This window comes from Phaenicophaeus curvirostris, chromosome 1, assembly GCF_032191515.1.
Source record: "Phaenicophaeus curvirostris isolate KB17595 chromosome 1, BPBGC_Pcur_1.0, whole genome shotgun sequence".
Classification (NCBI taxonomy): Eukaryota; Metazoa; Chordata; class Aves; order Cuculiformes; family Cuculidae; genus Phaenicophaeus; species Phaenicophaeus curvirostris.
In genome coordinates this window covers 80,492,013-80,514,899 of record NC_091392.1, presented here as the reverse complement: position 1 = coordinate 80,514,899, position 22,887 = coordinate 80,492,013, and the positions used below count along the sequence as shown (strand labels likewise).

The 22,887-nt window shown below is 43.9% G+C and overlaps 1 protein-coding gene across 1 annotated transcript in view; it reads right to left on the bottom strand.

Annotated features, from left to right (window-relative positions):
• LRP6 (LDL receptor related protein 6) overlaps positions 1-22,887 on the bottom strand; it is a 704,489-nt gene that overhangs the window by 523,978 nt on the left and 157,624 nt on the right. The gene's annotated exons all lie outside the window — the stretch shown is intronic.

The window sequence follows — 22,887 nt, the reverse complement described above, 5'->3', positions numbered from 1 at the left end:
TCTGCTCATCCAAATGAACTACACAGATGTATCACACTGCGTGAATGTGCTGAAACTGGTTCACCGTGATCTTGCAGCAGCTTAGCCAAATTCTGATCCAGCCCTCCTTCTCCATCTCTTCACATCTATCTTTCCAAACTCCCATCACATCTGTAGGAAGGGGTTGTGTCGCCATTTGAAGGAATTGGGAGGCTGAGGCCAAAAAAACCACAAGGTGAGGCTGCCATACCCCTGTGGCTATCACAAGTACATATCCCTTCAGGTCGGCTTTGAATAGTACATAAAGGAATGCAAATCCTCCTTGTCTGGAGGCTGCTTCCACAGGCAGAGTCATAACAATCCCCCAAGGAAGAGCAGGGAAAATCTGACAAGATCATGTATATTCGTGAAGATTTAACCTTGTGTTGATGTTCTCCTTCGAGGCCCCAAGCTGAGCTGTGGTGCTTTTCTCTCCAGCAAAAAGAAACAGTAGTAAGCAACCTGCTGCATGTCTCGTCCTTTATACACTGACATAATTATATACACTGCTACAGCATGTAAACCTTAGGTGCATGCTGGTCAGATGGCCAAGGCTCCAACATACGACAAATATTTCAAAGGCAAAACACGGACTTAAAACACTCCTCTCCATGTTTGCAGGAAGTCCGAAATGCAGCACCATGGTAATCCCTAGAATGGAAATAAGTTTCTTGATTAACGGTTTTTGATGTAAATAATTTTAGCATTAAAATATGGCAGGTCTGACTGTCTTGAAGTTATTAAGCTATGGGACTGAAGTGGGTGGTATCTGAATGAAATACAGATGAGTTATGCTTGACAAGCACATTATCAAATTTTTGAACTTTCCAATGGAAAGTAAAAATTGTGTTATGGGTGAAAACACAGAGCTAGGTGTTTCTTAAGAAAAATGTCTTGCAGAAGAGATGCACAACTGAGAGCTTATACTTTCAGAGATACTGAAAATTTTCATTTCCCATGACACTCTCTATAAAGGGCAACATTGGTGACCACTTTTCATTGCTACAGACCATGCTTTGCAGCAGGTCCATGCCTACCACTGTGCATAGTGGCAACTGGTTGTTCATAGAGCACTATAAGCTGTGGCCTAAGCAGACAAAAATGTGCTGAAATGTAAACTGATACATTTGGTAGAGATGTAACATGAAAGACTTACAGAGGTTATTATAGTTTTGTACATATGGACTCAACAGAGAAGCAATTCCTTCCATGGTGTTGCAAACCCTTAGGAATTTCACATTATGAATTGGCTCCAAAAGCTAAGAGACAAAAATAACTCCCATAATATTTCCTTTTCTACTTGCCTTCTGCAGCTTGCATTTTCAGGGTTTTCTCTTTAAGCACAAGGGTTATGAGTTTACATTAACAATATAATGGAAGCTTGATCACATGATTCCAGGAACAAGGATTTTATAGGGGACAAAACCTAACAAATTTTCCAGTATGTAGCTCATACAAGATAACCACCAATACTTTGAAAGTAGTGTTGCTTGCAAGTAAATCCTGGGCTGCATCAAAAGAAGCGTGGCCAGCAGGTTGAGGGAGGTGATTCTGCCCTTCTATTCCACTCTTGTGAGACCTCATCTGGAGTACTATGTCCAATTCTGGAATCCTCAACATAAGAAGGAGATGGAACTGTTGGAATGGGTCCAGAGGAGGGCTACAAAGATGATAAAAGGGTTGGAGCACCTCCCATATGAGGACAGCCTGAGAGACTTGGAGTTCTCCAGACTTGTTCAGCCTGGAGAAGAGAAGTCTCCAAGGAGATCTTATAGTGACCTTCCAGTACCTGAAAGGAGCTACAGGAAAGCTGGGGAGGTACTGTTTACAAAGACTTGTAGTGATAGGACTAGGGGCAATGGAAATAAACTGGAGAGGGGCAGATTTAAACTAGACATAAGGAAGAATTTCTTTACCATGAGAGTGCTGAGGCACTGGCACAGGTTGCCCAGGGAAGTTGTGGCTGCCCCATCCCTGGAGGTGTTCAAGGGCGGGCTGGATGGGGCCTTGGGCAGCCCGGTCTGGTGGGACGTGTCCCTGCCCATAGCAGGGGGGTTGGAACTGGATGCTCTTTAAGGTCCCTTCCAACCCAAACTATTCTATGATAACCTAGAGACAAAAACTAGTAGACCACTGCAGGACATGGGCAGGTTGCTGGGTAGAGATGAAAGAGGTAAATTGGGCAAAACCAGAATGGCTAAGAAAAAGGAGATGCCTGGGAAAAACTAGCAGGGCAGGAGCAGTAGGGTGACCTCTGTGGAAGGAGGCCATGAACAGTCATTGGCCAGTCATTGTTGTCCCCTGTGGTTTTGAAACAGATGGGAGTAGCGCACAGTGAGCTAAAACTCCAAGCAAAGGACCGCATGGCACCTCCACTCAGAGATATTATATAAAAGACCAAATGGCAGCCAGTAGGAGAGGAGTTAAGTGGGGAGATGTGTTTGGAGACGGGAGAAGAGATACAGAGGGAACATGGAGAAGACATGAGGTGATTATATGGTGAGGTGCACTAGGAGAACATCGAGGCAGACAATGTTGGGAACATGGCTGGAGACACAGTCTTCAAGAAGACGATCCACACCGCGGCAGGGACAACACTGAGGGACTGCAGCTCATGGAGGGCCTACACCAGGGCAGCAACACTGGGAAGCCAGGAGGAACATCCACTAGAAGGAAAGAGCCACAAGTGAAAACACAACACCAACATCCTGTGCCACCCATCACTTCACTGAAAGGACCGGGAGGGACTGAGTGTAACCTGCAGGGAAAACAAGGAGAGTTGAGCCTCAGAAAGGGTGAAGAAAGGTGTTTGACAAAAGATGAGCCATGGGAAAGGGGAGGAAAGGTGAATCCTGCTAACCTGCTGGTGAATGATGAAGGAGCAAAGGATACAGTTCCTTTTTTCTGTTCTTAAAAGAAAACCAAATGGCACACAGTTTATCCACCTCACAGTTTATTACCAGAGCTGCAAAATTGTTTCATCCTGTTTCCTGTCTCAAGCTGGTGCAAAACGCAATCATCTGTTATGCCCTTCTAGGTCTACTCCTCTGAATTTGGTGAGGCCAAGTAGCTATTCCCATATAAGGTTCACTTTGCAGCTACCCACTTCTTGTGATGCCTCCCTGCCTTCCAGCTGTTTTATTTTCCCAAACTTTCCTTACTTCTTTACAGCAAATAGGGTAAAGTCTCCCAAGTAGCTTTGTTTCTTTAAATTTGGCACTCATTCCCTCACAGACCTGAAATTATAAACAGCTGTCTACAAAAACACAATTGCTTCTAGAGTAACCAGTGTTAAGGACGCACGGAGAAAGGGTTATGACTTCAGCCTGTGTAGAGAGAGAGAGAGACAGAGGTGCTGGAAACAAAGATCCTGTTTCAGTGCAGATTATCCCAGCATGAACAACAGAGAGACACATGAGATGTGCAGCCAATTCTTTACAGAGATAATGCCTCTCAGTTTGTACAGGGGGCTCCAGAAAACCAAAAGAAAAGAAAAAAAAACCCAGCAAAGCAAGTTCCCTGCTGCACCCCCAGGTGCCTGTCCATGTGATGGAAGGAAAAGCTACGCAGAGCCACCTCTGCAGATGCCCACAGAGCTTGCCAAGGAGCAGATGCCTTGGGGGTGGATTAGCTTCTGTGGCTTGGACCCTGCGGCCATATAACTGCCATTCAAAAATGCTGAGATGAGGGGAGACAGTCACTGGCATTGAGCACTACCTAGGGTAGCACATGGCCATGATCAGCCATTTCAGAAAGAAATGCTATTGCATTAACCCATTTGGTGCTCAGGAGTCAAGACTTTCCAGACTTAAGCCAAAGCAAGAGAAAAGCATAAAGGATATTTTTGTTAGGAAAAAAAATATCTCTAAATAAAATCCAAAGTTTCCTGTAAACCTTCAGAAATATCCTGTGGAGAAACACAACTGCTAAATGAGAAACGTGATTGACTTAATGTGTATGCTTTCAAGGCTTAACTTCTGTGTAACTGTTTAAATGAGCATACTAATTTGAACTTGGTTTTTTCCTACTAGTGCATTGATGACTCTGGCCAAGCAATACTCAACATTTCCCATCTGCTAGTACCCATGTGTCCTCAGCACTCCTGTTGACAAAACCAGTGCCCACTCTGGTACTCCTGTCTGACCAAGGAGAGCTCTTCCCTGTGTCAGGCAGCCACAATGGCTACATTATAAGCTTGAAAACAGAAGATCTCAATTACAAGTGCTTTCAGCAACAAACAGCAGCTGGATTACAGAGCAAAGTCTGTTGTCTGCTTTCACTCTTTAAAAATGCTATATTTTCACTGATCAGATAAAGGACTTAATCTCCTGCAAAAGGTATTCCCTACATGTGAACTGCTGGTTGGTAGGTAGATCTATGTAGCAAATTCTTTTTCTGAAAGAAATGGGCATGTGTTTGTTTTGTGTGCAGGAAAGACAGGCAGGCAGATGAACATATGTACCCCATTCCCTTTTTCACACATTCATTTTATAAGTTTTGAGAATCTTGGAAAATATACATTAATAAAGGACATAGAAGGCAACTAAATTCTAAACTGTGATGTTGTGGGACTTCGGATGCAGGTTTCATCAAAGTATCTACAACAATGTAACTGCCTTATGATAAAGATGACTCCAGCCTTGGATGAAACTTAGCACTGTCTGCAGAAGAGCTGTTTTCCTTATGTTTAGACAAGCCATTCTGTGAATTGTAAAGAGAAGAAACATCTGTTTTCATCCTATAATCTAGTAACAAAGAAAGAAAAGAACAAAAGCAACATCTTCACACCAATCAACAGGACACCTTTTCCCTCTCTCTCTCATTCCGGTCCATCTGCATCTTGCCGCAGGAAGGGGAGAGGGGAAAGGGAAGTGGAAAAGACTTCTCCATTTAATGGTGCAGCACTAGAAAAACAATCCCAGAATAGAATGGCCATATTTTAAAAACTGACAGGTTTGGCGGTTTGGGTTTGGGGTGGTTTTTCCTTTCTTTCTTCCTTTCTTTCTTCCTTTCTTTCTTCCTTTCTTTCTTCCTTTCTTTCTTCCTTTCTTTCTTTAAGTAAAAAGAGTTTTGAGTATTCATTTCAAGGGGAAAAAAAACATGTTGTGAAGGTGCTATTGCTACTACCATCTCCTCCACTTCTAGCTCACTGGGTAAGTCCAGAAATGTTTAGGTGTGGAAGATTAGGTGTGGAAGATTATGTCTCAACAACTTTCATGTCAAGAGCCCTTGGGGTATCTTTTGACACACAAGTTTCTAGTAGCAGTTTTAGCTGATGTGGACACCGTGTTCCCTCCTCACCCACGCTGTTTGTTCCTGTGCCCAGGCCAAGTCCCCTGTTTTGCTTATTCAAGTGTTTGGACCAAGGAATTGATCCCTCTGAAAACTAACATCCCTTCCCCCACCTTTTTCCTAGGCACTCAGCGAGATCTGATCACTGTGCAATCACTGCTTCACTGTGCAATCACACAGAGTAGTGCCAGCAAGTGGGGGGTGGGAGGCAAGGAGTGGGCTGTTCCTCTTGGTGACAGTGACACCACTCGGTCTGACAGTGGAACTAGGGCATAGGCAGACACAAGCCACCACTAAAAGAAAGAGAAAAAATCCAGCATTGTCTCATACTGCTGGACATCCCGCTCAAGGCAAATACTCATAGATTCTGTATGGCAGAGGGAACTGCGTCACATAAACACTTTAGAACAAGATCAAACTGTTTTGAAATGGACTGACACAGCACATCCCTGTGGTAGCGCTCCATGAGCCTCTGGCAAAGATGAGGGAAGACCACACACGGCTGTGGGCTGTGAAAGAACTGTGCAAACTTCTCTGGATCTGCTCTTCCACAGAGCTTCTCTGCTCCACTATCCTACAGGGGAGGTCCTTTATGTTTTATTGACTGATCCAGCTTGGTAGAAACCTCCTGGGGCAGGGGTGGGGGCATAAAGAAGGCAGAATTTGATCCTAGGAAATCTGTGGTGTGAGGCTTTAAACTATAATTGGTAACAAAAGAGCAAAGCACAAGACCTGAATGGACAGCAGGAAATGTCAGCCATGACTGCGGTGTGCGAGAGCAGGAGTGGAGGGGCTGGAAAAGCAAACTGTGGGTACACACACTTGTAAAATGTGTGGGAAGGGAAAATTTCTTTACTGGTGAAGCATTGGAACAGACTGCCCAGAGAAGTGGTGGAGTCACCATCCCTGGAGATGTTAAAAAAACATGTAGACATGGCACCTTGGGACCTGGTTTAGCAGGTATCGTGATGCTGGGCTGACAGTTGAACTGGATAATCTTAGAGGTCTTTTCCAACCTTACTTATTCTATGATTCGAAAACAAGGTGAAATCTTCCTTCCAACGAAGGAAAAATAACCCCACAAGTTCTCCACTTTCTCTCCCATCTCCCAACAACAAACTGCATCAAAGGGAAAGTCTGTCTTCTGAAAACAGGCCCACCATACAAGCAGTTTCTCCCACATGTTCTCCACAGGTTTTGCAATGATGCAATGCAGTTTGAGAGGGATTCCGTGTTCCTCAGTGGTCTCCAGACTATGTGTCTGTGTCTGTTTCTGTAACTGAAAAGCACCAGCCTATGCTCACAAATGACTGACCCTCCCAGATCAGAGAATCATACAAGTGTAGAATCATAGAATCATAGAATCCCTAGGTTGGATAAGACCTTTGAGATCATCAAGCCCAACTGTTCCTGTCCACTCTTAAATCATATACCTAAGCACTTCATCTAACCATCTTTTAAATACCTCCAGGGATGGTGACTCAACCACCTCTCTGGGCAGCCTGTGCCAGTGCTTGATAACCCTTTCAGTGAAGAACTTAGTTTTTTCCTGTCAGTGCACTGATTACTCCGGCCAAGCGGTACTCAACATTTCCCATCTGCTAGTTCCCATGTGTCCTCAGCACTCCTGTTGACAAAACCAGTGCCCACTCTGGTACTCCTGTCTGACCAAGGAGAGCTCTTCCCTGTGTCAGGCAGCCACAATGGCTACATTATAAGCTTGAAAACAGAAGATCTCAATTACAAGTGCTTTCAGCAACAAACAGCAGCTGGATTACAGAGCAGTCTGTTGTCTGCTTTCACTCTTTTTATTTTCACTGATCAGATAAAGGACTTAATCTCCTGCAAAAGGTATTCCCTACACGTGAACTGCTGGTTGGTAGGTAGATCTATGTAGCAAATTCTTTTTCTGAAAGAAATGGGCATGTGTTTGTTTTGTGTGCAGGAAAGATGAACACACAGGCAGATAAACACGGATGTCCCCCCATTCCCTTTTTCACGCATTCATTTAATAAGTTTTGAGAATCTTGGAAATTACACGTTAATAATGGACACAGAAGGCAACTAAATTCTAAACTGTGGTGTTGTCGGACTTTGGATGAACCTCCCCTGGCACAACTTGAGGCCATTTCTCTCATCCTATCACCTGTCCTGGGAGAAGAGACTAACATATGCCTTGCTATAGCCTCTTCTCAGGCAGTTGTAGACAGCAATAAGTCTCCCCTCAGCCTCCTTTTCTCCAGGCTGAACAACCCCAGGCCCCTCAGCTGTTTCTCATTAAGACTTGTCCTCCAGCCCCTTCACGAGCTTTGATGCTCTTCTCTGGACACACTCCAGCACCTCGATGTCTTCTGCCTCTCCAAAACAACTCTCAAGTCTCTCACAGGGACATTGCTCCTCTGAGCTAGCAGCACCCCCAAGGATGCCCTTGCTTGTCCCTTCCCAGCCCTGTGTCCACTGGCGCTGGAGGTGCCTCGGGGACCGGGCAGCATCTCTGCAATTTCTGGTGCAGAGTGCCTGGTGCCGCCAGGGGCAGGCATGGCAGGGACCTCTCCCCGGTAAATTGGAGTGGAAAAGTTATTTTTTAAAAAATTATAACTAAATTTAGGGGAGGGGCATAAATAATCAGAAGCCTGAGTCCCAGCTTTTACTGAGTCCTCTTGATATTCAGTAATGATGTCAAAGCAGTCGCATCACTTTAGAATCATAGAACCCCTAGGTTAGAAAAGACCTTAGAGATCATCAAGCCAAACTGTACCTGTCCACTACTAAACTGTATCCCTAAGCATGTCACCTACTCATCTTTTAAGCACCTCCAGGCATGGGGACTCAACTACCTCACTGGGCAGCTGGTTCCAGCACCTGAGAATCCTTTTGGTGAAGAAATGTTTCCTAATGTCCAATCTGAACCTGCCCTACTGCAAATCGAGGCCATTCTGTCTCATCCTATCACTTGGGAGAAGAGACCAACACCCGCCTCACTACAACCTCCTTTCTGATAGTTGTAGAGAGTGATAAGGTTTCCCCTCAGCCTCCTCTTCTCTAGGCTAAAAAGCCCCAGTTCCCTCAGCTGCTCCTCATAAGACTTGTTCTTCAGCCCCTTCACCAGCTTCGTTGCCCTTCTCTGGACACGCTCCAGAGCCTCAGTGTCTTGGAGAATTCACCTTGAGAAATGGCAAATTAAAGCACTTAAAAGAGATATCACTCTTGCTAAAAATTTTACCAGCCACCCAATGTGTTAAGAAACGTAGCACAGTCAGATGAGGCTGCCTGGCTGAGTAACATCCCGAATTCACAGAGGAAAGCCCTGAAGAAAAGATGTTCATCCCCAAAACCAAGAGGACTTACTGTCCCACATCTCACCCTGCAGGTGCTGCATGGGAGCTGTGCTGATTTTTCTATATTTAAGTAGTGGAGAGTGAAAATTGTAAGCTGTGTTTGTAGCAGTGAAATATTGTATGCATTATTACTCAGCAATGAATTTCATTTTTCTAAAGCAGGATTTAAAAAGTGTGGTGCCTAAAGTTTGATATGTCAATGGACCCAGCCATATCCAACACTGGAATTTCCTAAGTGGAGCTGTAGGCCACAGCTGAGACTTCAGCAGAAGAAAGATGGGATCAATTTCTGCCCGTGGTTCTGTTGTGGCACCCAAATAAACACTCCAGACTTGAGGATAATGATGACAATTCCAGATCCTGTGGAAATAAAATATAGTTCCTGCAGGTCTGAGGGAGAAAGCTGAAATGGCCTTGGGTGCAATTCAGCTTCCAAATGTTGTGCTGCTACAGAAGACATTGATCCACTGCCCTGCCACCTGCATAAGGATGGTGTCTAGCACACCATGCTGCAGGTCACTAAGAAAAACAAGAGAAACAGACCTTTTAAAGCAACATTTTCCAAAGAGAGAGAAACATTTGATTGCTGTCTTGGTCTCTGTCCCTGAGTGAAGTCAGTTTTGAAGATATTAATACCAGGAGATAGACAGGGAGATTGCAGGACATGAGTATCTTGCTGTAGGAGTAACTGCTTCATTTATCTCTGTGCCTCTCTCTTCTGACTTTCTCGGACACAAATGAAAGAAAACAGAAGAGATTATTTTTTTTCAGGCATCACAACATCAAAATAATAATTCATTCAGAGCAGTTGATTCTGCTTTTGGAATTTGCATGTTCTCTTCCCTTTCTAACGTCTTTGATCAGCATCAAAACAGTTGATGTTACATTCAAGCAAATACTGGTCATTCAAATTCATTCTCAACAAGGAAAAAGGACAATGTTCCGTGCTCAATTGCTCCAACTATTATAAGTTTTGTATGTGTGTTTCTTTAACCACAAGATAAGGTATAACATGAAGCTGCAAGATTTAAAACAAGCAGAAATATTGTAATAAATTTAATTTAAAATACAAAATATTCTGTAAAATTCATTCAGTAAAAGTCCTAGAAGTTCCAAATAGGAATCCAACATGATTTGAGCATCACATTAGAATCAACCAAGAGAAGTGGCTGAAGTAAAGAAATCCCCAGGAGCATGTGCTTTCCTGGTAGGTACACTCAATGAGTCAAAGCCTGTTAGTATCAAAAGGCTCAAGCAGGTAAAGGTTGAAGGGAAGGCCTGAGCATATGATATAATTGGTCACTTCTGGCCTTGAACACAGAGGCTCCTGAAACATCAAGAAGCAACAAGGGATAGGGAAAGAAGCTGCTCCCTAAAACAGGACAAGCCAGGAGCTGAGGGTGACCATAGTACAGGCACTGCACTTATGCACCCCAGGCAAAGTCCCACAGGACCTGAGCAGTGTCCATTAACAGTCCCCAAAGAGGTGATGTGATGAACCAGCTTCAGGGTCCATTCAGAAAGCCTTGGTGAGGAGGTGAGGCCAGAGACAAGGCAATAACATAGGCCCAAGGTCTATCTAGAAGACAAAGTAACAGATAGGTACAGCTCCAGCATAGCTCAGGCAGGCATACACTATTGATTTCAGGCACTACTGAGAAGAGTTTAGCTCTGCCTTTCACATACTTGTGGGCAGCTGTTAGATAACATCTAAGACTCTTCCTTGCTGGATCAAACATGCTCATCTTTCTCAACCTGTCTTCATAGGACATGAAGTCTGGGCTCCTTACCATCTGATACCCTTCTGTTGAGACCCTCTTCAGTTTCTCAGCGTTCTTCTTTGGACATACTGATCCTGTTATGAACTCAGCTGCAGTTAGCAGGAAAGGATAGGTACTTATTCTGGTCTCCTGGCCATGTCCCTTCTAATGTGATCTACTGTTGAGAATGCCTTGCTTGCAGTGAGAGTGTCCTGTTCAGCTCATATTCAACCAGGGATCCACTGTAATCAGCAGAATCATGGCTCAGCCAGATGCTGATATGTAAGGCAATTCTGCCCCAGTGTGGAACTTTGCAGGAGTCCTTGCTGAAGTTCCACTTTAGGTCTTTGTTGGCCCTTTATTGAGGCTACTGAATCTCTCTGGACTGAGGCTCTGCCATTTACCTCTGCCACTCTCCCTGCTCTGCTCTTACCCACACAGAAGGTGAAGGTGTAGTCTGTGTTCTCCTGGTCACTGCTAAAGGTGTTGAACAGTATCGGCTCCAGTATTAACTCCTGGGCTACTCATTATCAACCACGAGTCGGAAGATGAGCCACTGATCACTGTCCTTTGAGTCTGGAAATCCAGTCAATTTTCCCAGCAATACTTTTATTTTACTCACACTTTCTTACCTTCCAAATAAGAATGCTGTAGGAGACACTATAGAGAAACCTCACTAAAGTCAAGATCTCTCCAGCACCATCTCCTCACCCACATAAAGGGCCATTTCCTTGATGCCCGCTGCTGGCTTTATGGCAAGCTGAGCTTTAGTTTTCTGTGTTTTGTGTCTAAGTATGTGCTTTTATAATTTCTCTGTTGTCAGAGCATAAAACGCCTCTTGTAAAATTTCCTGTATTCCTCAGTCACAGGATGATGGTCTCTGAGTTCCCTAGAATGTCTCCTTATAAAACAGCCAAATCTCCCTAGTGTCTTTCTGCTTCACAGCTGATTCCCAGGAATTCTACCTTGAAATTCCGTAAGTGAGGCAAAATTCACTCTCCTGAGTGCAGCATCCAAACTGCTGCTCACCTTCCCAGCCTCCCTCCAGTTCCTGAACTCCAGCAGAGGGCAATACGGGCAGCTGAGACTACTCCAGCCTTGAGTCACCACAGCAGATCAAATTCCTCAGCAGATAACAGCACCAGCTTTAGGACAAACAAACAAACAAAAATATTTAGTTAAGTTATACCAATCAGAATTTGACTGCCTTTTTCTCATTAGAAGTGGCACCTTTAAAGCTACAGGTGGGCAGCAGTAGAGCTGATTTGTCAGTAGGGGAAGAAAGCAAAATTCCCAATGAATCCTCAGACGAGAAAGAAACAAGAATGCAATGGTTCTTTAATGCCCAGGCTGTTCATATGGACTTTGTAGAGGCAAAATCAATTTTCACTTGTCAAATTATTGGCCACTGTATTTAATAAACTGGTAAAAGATGCTATTTGTTGTGTAGCCCTTGGGCTGTGATTAGGGCTAGCAGTCCAACAGCTTCCAGGAGCTTGCCTCATTCACCCAGTAATGAGCCCTGCTCTGTTGTATGGAGCTGCAGCAGAGGTAACAGAAAACACACTGCACTCAGGGAGACAGTACTGTTTCTGTCTCCAGTACGCTGTGTGACCTCTGTGAATGCGTCCCACACCTCCTTTTTGTCTTGTCTGCTAAGGTTTCATGTCAAGGATTGCTGGTTGCTACAGAAGGTGATACAGGTGGACTTCAGTGCTGGGTAAGCACTTATTGACACTGCACCACTGCAATAGTGTCAAGATAGCAGATGATGAAAATCAAGGTGCCAGACCTAAGTAAAACAATGCTGCATGGTGTACGGGTTTTGTCCAGCTACTAAACAGGCAACAGTTTTGGTTCTTGCTTCCTTCCTCCTCGCTAGGTCCCTCATACAATCCTTCCTTCTGCCATGAACAGGCTGAATCCATCTTATTATTCCAAAAGGTCTACTAGGCAGAACATACAAGGAACTAGGGGAAATGCTGTCATTAGAAAACCTTCACTATCAGTCCTACTGGCACAGAAATGTCTATTGACAGAGCAGGAAAGCAGCAGCAGGGACTGTGCTTGGATGTGGTGAACCAGGTGTTCCTCCTCCTCCTGAGATTAAGAAATACAATAGAAGATCCTAGTCATGCTGCAATGACTGCAGTCTGAATAAAAGCTACTAGCAAGTTACCCTTTTTCCCTCTGCTGTAATACAAGTACAAAACCAAGTCTGTTGCTAGCTCTAGAGTGAAAAGGTTGATCTTTAAAACCAGAAGGCTCAATGGCTGTGGGAAAGGGGGCCTGTGTCTTTAAAGCCAGGTGTGGAGGAGGCTGCAGCTCATTACTTTATCTTTATAGGTATTATTATTTTCTGGATTGTTTAACAACATGCAGATGTTTGAAGGGCCTATTCAGCCTTCAGCAAAGAGAACAGTTTATTTTTCATCGGTGACTGCAAGATTTTCAGGAAAGGACAAGCATCCTCTCATGTGTGAACAGCATTCAGCGCATGATAAATATAACTTGAATATAAATTTATTTGTATGAAAACTGGTAGCAGCCTGACTTGGTTAATTGCACTGTTCTTACTAAGAAATTCTAGACTTTCTTGATCCAAAGAAGTGATTTTTAAATATTTAATAGTGAATCTTTGAACTTTATTTCTTTAATATCCAAGGCTGGATTGAGTCATGCTTCTATAAGACGTGAGGATAAATTACTTTAACCATGAAAGCAACACTTATGTTAAAACCAGAATTTTTTTTATCTAAAGCATCCATTATGAAGCTAATCTCAAGCAGCTTTCAGAAAACCTCTTCAACAGTTTATGCATCTCTATTCAGTGAGTAGAACTTGTTGCATGTCTCTTTCTTTTTACAACCTATTAAAAAAAACCAAAAAAACCAAAAACCCACCAAAATTGTACAACCCACTGAGAAACAGTGACATTCAGAAATCCTAGAAGCTGTCAATTATGAAAAATAAATTAAAATATAACATTCTCCTTACATGTAGACACAAAAAAATCTGTTTAAAATAAGTTGAAAGTCACTTTGAAATTCATATAGTTCTCACTATATCCATCAAGAGGTTTGAGACTTCAGGACAGAATTGACTTATACCTTATTCTACCAATTAGGTCAATTAGAAAGTCTTCTCCTAATTAGGACCCTAATTTCTGCTTTCAGTTCATTGGGCACTGCAGTCTGTAAGTTAATTCTGAAAGTGAGACTTGGTGTCTTGAACATTTACGAATGTAAGTGTTGTTCTACCAAAAAAAAAAAAAAAAAGCAGCTGCAACAAGGCACAGCACCTTTGGACATAGAATGGGAATTAGGACAAATGCAAACCAGAGCTTCTGCATTGCAGGAAATTCTTTACTTCAGTATCTTGTTGGATGGAGGGCTGAAGACATTTTTTCATATAATAAAATATTTTGGGTCAAAGCAAAACTAAGTATTTTACTGAACTGCATTGCTATGCATTGCCCCATATAGCCTCCCTACAGCTCTCAACAAGCCCAGCCAGAGGGGAGAGGACCTAAACTACAATTCCCATGAAGCAAAGCAACACAAGGCAGTGCAATTATATTTCGATGTAATTGAAAACATATGTCTGAACATACGTTAGTCCAAGGAGATAAAATACAACAATCTGGACTGAGAAAAAGAAGTTTCATTTCAATCTCATATCCCCTTTCAAGGATTTTTTTCAGGTATTTGGCAAAACTGAAATAATTTTAGTAGGAAACCACTTCCCAACTTTTTGGGGGAACAAGGTGCTACAAGTGTTCTGTATCTGTACCTAGGTAAATCATGTCATTAAATAACTCTCACAAAGAGCATTAGATTCAGTTTTAAATGACAGTAAACCACGTTATAATGCTCTGTGAAGGTTTCCTTTTCACCTCTTGAGTGACCAGACAGTCCAAACGTTATTGAAGAGATAGGCTCTTCCTTGCCATCACCAACATCTTAGGGTTTCCACATGGAAAAAAGTGTGGAGGACAACAGTGTTATCAGGAGTGACTGTACGTCAAGCCTCAGATCCACTTACATTTTTGGGAGGCCCTGCTGATTTCTGAGGTTGCAGCTTGAGCCCAGTGATCCACTCACTTAAATTCATTTGCAGAATGAAGGCCATCATTGTAGCAGGGAGTTTTTTGAGATTTACAGCGCTACAGGAGTGCTAAGTCTTATGATTAATGGACTAGCAAATGTCAGCAAAGTAGGAAGACTGGAAACACAGTATCTCTGTCTCAGAAGGAAAGACCCTTATGCACACAGATGGTAGGTTTTAAGTTAAATGGAAAAAGCAGCTTTTACTGTTAATGTAAAAAAAAAAAAAAGAGGTAGTAATTCCCAAAGGATTGCACAAAATGGAAAACCCAAAATTCAGAAACCATGCTTCTTCCTGAGGAAGCCAAGGATTTTATTCCACATATTCCTTTGGGATTTATTATCATAATTTGACACAAAATTATAAATTCTTAATCTTTTAATTATTGAGGCTTATAGATCTGCCATCTGTGTTATCCACCAAGGCTTTTTCTACCCTCTAGTAGCTGTGCAAAGCACAGCAGTTCAGCTCATTCTAGGGTGCTTTTTATTCTGATACAGTGTTTTTCTCTGACTGGAAATCTTGCTAAAATACCACTCTTTTGGAGAAATCCCGATTGAAGAACTTATTCCATTTGACCTGTGAGGAATAACTAAACAACACAGACTGTAACCAACTGCATTGGCCTTTGATCCTCTTGATTCATATGGTTTCATACAGCTTGTGTTTTCCAGTCCCATACATGCCACTCAAAACCACCTTTGCCTTCACAGCCATTAGCTGCAGTGAGTCAAGTGTATAAGAACACAATTCACATTTCCTACCTGAAGTTTATGAAAGTTTTTCAACCTACAAAGGAAGAAATGTCTATGCATACTTGCACAAGGATGTGTTCATCTTGCTTCAAATGCCACACCTAGGAATGTCCTGAAACTTCTTCAATGTGTATGAAGTAATTAGACTTCAAGTGGAATCATAGAATGTATCACAGAAGGGTTGGGGTCAGAAGGGACTTCCAAAGATCATCTAGTCCAACCCCCCTTCCATGGGCAGGGTCATCTTCCACTAGATCAGACTGCTAAAAACCCCATCCAGCCTGGCATCATATACTTCCAATGATGGGGCATCTACAGCTTCTCTGGGCAACATGTTCCAGTGTCTCACCATCCTCATAGTAAACAATTTCTTCTTTATGTCGAATCTAAACTTATTCTCTTTCAGTTTAAAACTGTTGCCCTTTGTCCTGTCACTACAAACCCTGGTAATAAGTCTCTCTGTCTTTCTTACAAGCCCCCTTACAGTATTCATAGAATCACAGAATAGTTAGGATTGGAAGGGACCTTAAAGATCATCTAGTTACAAGCCCCCTGCCATGGACAGGGACATCCCACTATATCGGGTTATCCAAGGCCCCATCCAGCCTGGCCTCAAGGTCTCCAGGGATGGGGCATACACAACCTCCCTTGGTAACCTGTGCCAGTGTCTCACCACTCTCATGGTGGAGAAATTTGTCCTAATGTCTAATCTAAATCTGCCCCCCTTCAGTTTATACCTGTTCCCCCTAGTCCTATCACCACAAGCATTAATGTATAGTCCATCTCCTGCTTTCTTGTAGGCTCCTTTCAGGTACTGGAAGGTCGCTATAAGATCACCTTGTAGCCTTCTCTTCTGAGGCTGAACAAGCCCAACTCTCTCAGTCTGTCCTCATGTGGAAGGTGCTCAGATCATCCTTGTAAACCTCCTCCAGACCCATTACAACAGCTCTATATCCTTCTTATGTTGAGGATTCCAGAACTGGACACAGTACTCCAGATGAAGCCTCACAAGAGAGGAAAGACAGGGGCAGAATCACCTCCCTCAATCTGCTGGCCACACTTCTTTTGATGCAGCCCAGGATATGGTTGGCCTTCTGGGATGCAAGCACGCATTGCTGGCTCATGTTGAGCTTCTCATCAACCAGCATGCCCAAGTCCTTCTCTGCAGGGCAGCTCTCAATCATGACACCCGCCATCATGTACTGAAAATGGGGATTGCCCTGACCCAGGTGCAGGACCTTGCACTTGGCTCTGTGAAACCTCATGATGTTCTCTGAGACCCACTTCTCCAGCCTGTCCACGTCCCTCTGGATGGGGGGACACAGTAAGGTCTCCCCAGAGCCTTCTCTTTTCCAGGCTGAACAACCTCAACTCTCTCAGCCTGTCCTCATAGGAGAGGTGCTCCAGCCCTCTGATCATCTTCATAGCTCTCCTCTGGACCCATTCCAACAGGTTCATGTTTTTCGTGTGTGGGGACCCCAGAACTGAACACAATACTCCAGGTGGGGTCTTACAAGAGCAGAGTAGAAGGGGAGAATCACCTCCTTCGACCTGCTGGCCACAATACTGAAAAATAAATACTCAAAAGTATGCACAAAAGGAACGTACAGTTGCAGATAAAACAAGCACCTGAAACAGCTCAGTGACATCAGGAAGATACTCTTCTGTGTGTGGGAGATTTGTGGTAGCACTAGTGTGGGTGCATTATACACAATGTGTATATTGATGTTCTGGTTTGCCAGAACCACAGAACTGCTAAGGGGATAAATTCATACATTTGGTGAAGGATCTGTATGCCTCTCAATTGCCACGCAGGCCTGTGGGGTGAAATTCTGCCCTTCCCAAGATGAATTTCACCCCAGCCTGAGGCTTTGCCCACACTTGGAATGGGCCCTGAGCTCAACACAGGGCATAGCTGCTCCACTGCAGACTCCTGGGGTTTTTAAGGGTATGTATTGTGGTGTTGTACTGAAGAACATACACCAGTGGCCTGGTTGTACTAACCCAATACCTTAAGGTTTTCCTTAGTTTTGTTAGACACTGGGCTTTATTCTGCACAGTTGATGCCAAAGGCTACCTGTCCAATAGTTCAAGTGTGAAAATACTTTCCAGATACAGTTGTATATGACTTTTTATTCTATGACTAGCTCATATTTCACTATTAATCCAGAAACTTAAACTTTTTGTGGTTTTGTGGAGGTTTTATTGTTTGTTGTTTCTTGGGGTTTGGGTTGGGTTGGGTTTGTTCCTTATAAATAAATAAAGGAATTAAGGAAAACTTGCTTAGAGGGTATTTTGGCTTGATGGAAGTTAGGCAAGCTCTTCTTACTGCCTTATTGAAAAGGCTTAGAGAAAAAGAGGGCAATACTCTACCCCTGTAATGTTCTGCTGACTCCCAGGCTCTGGAACATGTGCTTGGTACTCAGAGCAGACCCCAGACTACAGGATCCTAAACCAAACTGGTATAAGGACAGGGTAGCGGGAGACAGAAAATAGCATCTTTACCTCATACCACGTGAACTGCACTGAGCCGCTAGTCAGGAACTGGACCAGGAGTGGTTGTAAATATCAAGAAATACAAAAGAACACAGATTTTGTTTTTTCACTTAATCTAACAAGATAAATGAAGCCCATAATTATAATACTTTTCTACTGACACAACTTCAAGGCACAACTTGAAGATCTGTAGAATGCCTGAGAGCCACCAGAGTTGGCTGCTTCATAGGGAAAAGAGGGCTGGGAGCTGAGGGTGTCAGCAAACAGTCCAGAGAAGCATCCTTATAGGCACAGGGCAGCCCCACAGTACCTGTGCGAGGCAAGTAGAGCAGGTTGAGTGATCCTAACTGAGCATGGTTGGAAGTCCCATGATTCCCAGCCATGTCTGCAGCAAAGAGGCAGGTGCAAGGTCAAGTTAGCTGGTCAGAGTCAGGGTCTGGACTAGTGAGCATGTGGCCATGCACAGACAGAGCTGCAGGACCAGGGGAAGATGCAACACCTGAGCAAATTCAGGAGGCTCACACCAAGAGTCTTTCCCCGGTCCTCGGTCCAGAGTTACTCTGCAACAGAGCTGGCCTGGAGCATCAGTGCCAGGTCCCATGGAGGAGCTGGAGGAAGCCAGAAGGCTAAAAGGGCAAGACAGCAGTACCTCTTTGACCACAGAATCCCCCTGCCTCCCCACTCACTCCATTGCAGTACACAGTAAGAAGCAGAGACAATGCTCTCTTGGAAAAAAGCTGTATCATGCTGCAACTTAAAATAAAAATTATTTTCCATCTAAACCAACTGAGCAAGAGTAGCAGCCCTGCTCCAAAACAAACCTTAACACCCAGTGCAGTTTTGTGCAATCTTCCTTCCCACATTTCATTTCAAGTTTTGCATAGCTCTACGTGCCCACAATGAAACACGGCCGTCTTTCAGTTCCTTAATCTTCTCTAAAACTCAGGCTTGGTTTTGCACATGCAAACATCAGCTTGGTGGTCTCAGGCACAAGAGCCAAATACCATTCTTGCCTGATTGGTGGCATTATTTTCCAGTGATGCTGTCATCAGAATCGTATCTCATAGATACGGTTGGACTCGGTGATCCGGTGGGTCTCTTCCAACCTGGTTATTCTGTGATTCTGTGATTCTGTGATTCTGTGAATCACTAGGTTGGAAAGTACCCATTGGATAATCAAGTCCAACCATTCCCATCAGTCACTAAACCATGCCCCTCAACAACCTCCCTGGGCAGCTTGTTCCAGTGCCCAACGACCCTGTACGTGAAATATTTTTTCCTGATGTCAAGCCTGAACCTCCCCTGATGGAGCTTGAGGCCATTCCCCCTTGTCCTATCCCCTGTCACTTGGGAGAAGAGACCAGCACCCTCCTCTCTGCAACCTCCTTTCAGGTAGTTGTAGAGAGCAACAAGGTCTTCCCTCAGTCTCCAACCCCAGCTCTCTCAGCTGCTCCTTGTAAGACCTGTTCTCCAGCCCCCTCACCAGCTTCATTGCTCTTCTCTGGACCCGCTCCAGAGCCTCAACATCCTTCTTGTGGTGAGGGGCCCAGAACTGAACACAGTATTCGAGGAGCGGTCTCACCAGTGCCGAGTACAGAGGGAGAATAACCTCCCTGGACCTGCTGGTCACACCATTTCTGATACAAGCCAAGATGCCATTGGCCTTCTTGGCCACCTGGGCACACTGCTGGCTCATGTTCAGTCGCTGCCAACCAACACCCCCAGGGCCTTCTCCTCCAGGCAGCTTTCCAGCCAGACTTCTCCTAGTCTGTAGCACTGCATAGGGTTGTTGCGAATGGTTTGGCCGGAAAAGACCTTTGAGATCATGAGGACCAACCGTACCTGTCCACCACTAAACCAGAGCCCTGAGCATCTCGTCTTTGAAACACCTCCAGGGATGGGGACTGGCCGGGGCAGAGGCTGTCACTGTTCTCGTCACCATCCATTTGTCCCAGGGCACCGGTGGCAGCGGGAGGCGCCGCCGGGTGTCGCTGCCCGACTCCTTTTCATTTCCCGGCCCCATCCCCGCGGGTGCCGGCAGCCTCCACCACCGCCTTCCCAGGGGCAGGGCTTCCAGATGCTCTGCATCCCGTCTCAGCTGTCATCCTTTCCACCCTGCAAGTCGGGACTGACCTTCCCCGCTGCTGCGCGTCCCTAGACCTGAGCTGTCCGAAACCCCGCAGTCCTCTTTTCGGAGCCCTTTTAGGTCCACAGAGATGCGGGTGTTTTTTAGCAGATGATGTGTGGAGGCAGCGCTTACCCCCCCTGGGATCAGTCCCCGCTGTGCCCAGCTTGTGCAGGCACTCGAGGGCCCCTGGCACTGCCAAAAGCTCCTTAAATTCATGACTCTCTTCTGAAGTTTGGCTCATGAGTGGGGTAAATCGATCTGCTTGCTTTGATGTTTTTTTTTTCTCTCCTGCCCTTCTTTGGTGGAAGGAGCCGGTTGCTAGATTCCTCAGTCAGAAAATGCTCCACTGAGTAGAATGACCTGGCCACGTTATCCTCTGCCATTTTGAACTCACAAGGCAAGACTAATTAATTACTGAAATTAATTTATACCTTTTCAACTCAGGATGGACAAATTCTCATGTTGTTTTCCTCCTGGATTTATTTTTCCCTCCAGGAAACATCTAGTTTTTCTCAGCAGAGATCACAAGCTTTCCCCCCAGTTTTTCAGGGAAATATTTTTATACTTCTGGCTCAATACATATCATAAAAATCAGTTCTCACAGACACTCTGAAAGTGACTGGAAACAATGAGGTTTTTTATAAGTATCCTTTTACAGACTGTGCAAATTGAAGGTTGGGATAGCAAGGATTTTAGACTGGAAATTAAGTAGAACAAAAACTGAAACTAGTTTATAGCTGTCCTAAATTTGCCAAAGTTGGAAAAATATAAAATCCTTGAAGCAGCCTTTGGAGAGAAGAGCAACATCATATGTCTGGCTGGGTTAACCAAAGGTAAATGGGGCCATTATAACAGAGCTAGAGGAGTTAGATAAAATAGGTGGCAACAGAAAAGGTAAGAACCCTAATAATATGAGCAGACTCCAGGAAATTAAAATCCATGATACAAGCAGGATAGAGAACCTAGTTGGCATCTTAATGTGAGAAACATTATGAAGGGACTGAGAACTCAAAAAGAAACCAAATGTGAACCTCCTGTAAATCATGGAATTGTGCTGCCGTTATTCAAAATTATTACACTTTCAGGAAGGGCTATTAAATTACGCTTTCCTAGGCAGGCAAAGCAGTCAGGGGAAAACAGAGACGCACAATGAAGCAAAAATAATTAAAATTCACTAAAAATTTGTCATATTGTATCTATACATATATTCCCTTACGCATTCACTGTGCCTCCTCTGGGACTGTTCCCAATTCTGTTTGTTTGAAAAATCTACTACCAAAATCAAAAAAGAAGTCCTGTCAGCGAGAGCCTTCTTTTACATCCGCATATGCCCAGGCTAGCTGTAACATACTTAGAAATATCCCTGTTCTGCATATTACTCCATAATGGACAAAGTCTGGTCTCTCTACTCAGACATTTTAGGAACCCAGAGCTCCAGCCAAGGCAGAAAATTTGCTATGGCTTTTCCTGCATGCAGCAAGGACTGACAATTAGCAAACACAGACTGTCATACCCTCTCTTAAATACCACTAGGGATTTAAAAGAATCCAAGTATTTTGATTTCTCAGCAGTTAAAAATGATGATCAGAATGGATAGCATCAAAGGTACAGGGATATTCTGGTTCTGAAGTAGAAAATGGCAGAAACAAATGGAAGTGATGGGTCGAGTGAGTAGCTTTATGTCAGGGGATGTCGTTGCTCCATGGGTAGTGATGCTGCCGCAACCAAACCAAGTCAAATTCAACCAAATCAAAACAAAGTAAAGTTTGACTTTGCCAGTATATTTCAAAAGTTATGCAGGGCTACACATCCAGCTCTGGTTAAAAGGTCAACACAAATGCTTGGTGGAAAATGGCCAGGTTTTGCCTGTTTTGTCATAATACAGCACAGAACAACAATGCAATCATTTCTACGGAGATAAAATAGATAAAATGAAGCAGAGTTGATATTAGTTTGTTTTTTTCTCAGTCATCTCACACAGCACTTTTAAGGGGGTGATTGTTTAGGTCTTTTTTTGTGCTTCCAGCAGGCTACCCTCCCCTTTCCTGGGCCTCAAATACCATGGGGTTCCCCCCCCCACCCCGCTCTTAGCAATGGAAAAAGTATGCTCTGTGTTGGGGTACAGCATGCGTTTGAAAAGAAAATGAAAATTGAAGTTTTTGCAGTCAGGCAATGGCAGATCATTAATAATCCATAATACCCAGGCTTTCAATCTACTATTATTGCTCTCAGGTCAGCTGGCCCTAGTAAAGCAGGAAGGAAATAGAAAGCTTCAGTGAACAGGAACAAAAAAGCTTCTATAAGCTTGCAACATGTAAGTGAACTCCAAGCTGCTATTCCCTGGAAATGCTAAAGTTGGCTCTGCTTACATTTCTGTTTCTGCTAGTAAATATCTCCCTTCACAGGATAGGCACCAGACAGATCTTTTCTGTACAATGATCTCAGAGAAAGGCACAGCCTCAAATGCTTTTGTTCCTGGAAGGGACCTCCTCCCAGTCAGAATCCACACTGTACCTCCTAAAACACTTTCTCTGCCACAGATAAAGGCAAGAGTTTGCCCCCCTTCAGCTGTTTCATGTGCATCAGGCCCCTCCTAGCTTGCAATTTCATATACAAGCTTATTTCAAAAGTAGATCACTGTCACGGCGAAAATCCCCCTTAATATGGATGTGTGCTTCTGACCCAGCTACCTTCAGGTTAGTTACATAGGTAATGAAATTTTGGTCCACAAGTTACAAAAGCAATACCGTATCGCTGTTGCAAGTATTTTACCAATCTTATCAAACTAATGTTTAATGATTTTGGAAGAAAATGCAACAACATGAAAAAACATAGACTTGTTGACCGTTATTTATAGAAGAAGAGATGTAACTGTTTTTGAAACACTTAACCTTCTGGTATCAAAACAGTTAGTTGATTCAACCTGCACCATGGAGAAAAAGAGGGTTTGGAAGGAAAAAAAATAGCATTTGGCAAGAAGCCCCAAAGATCAA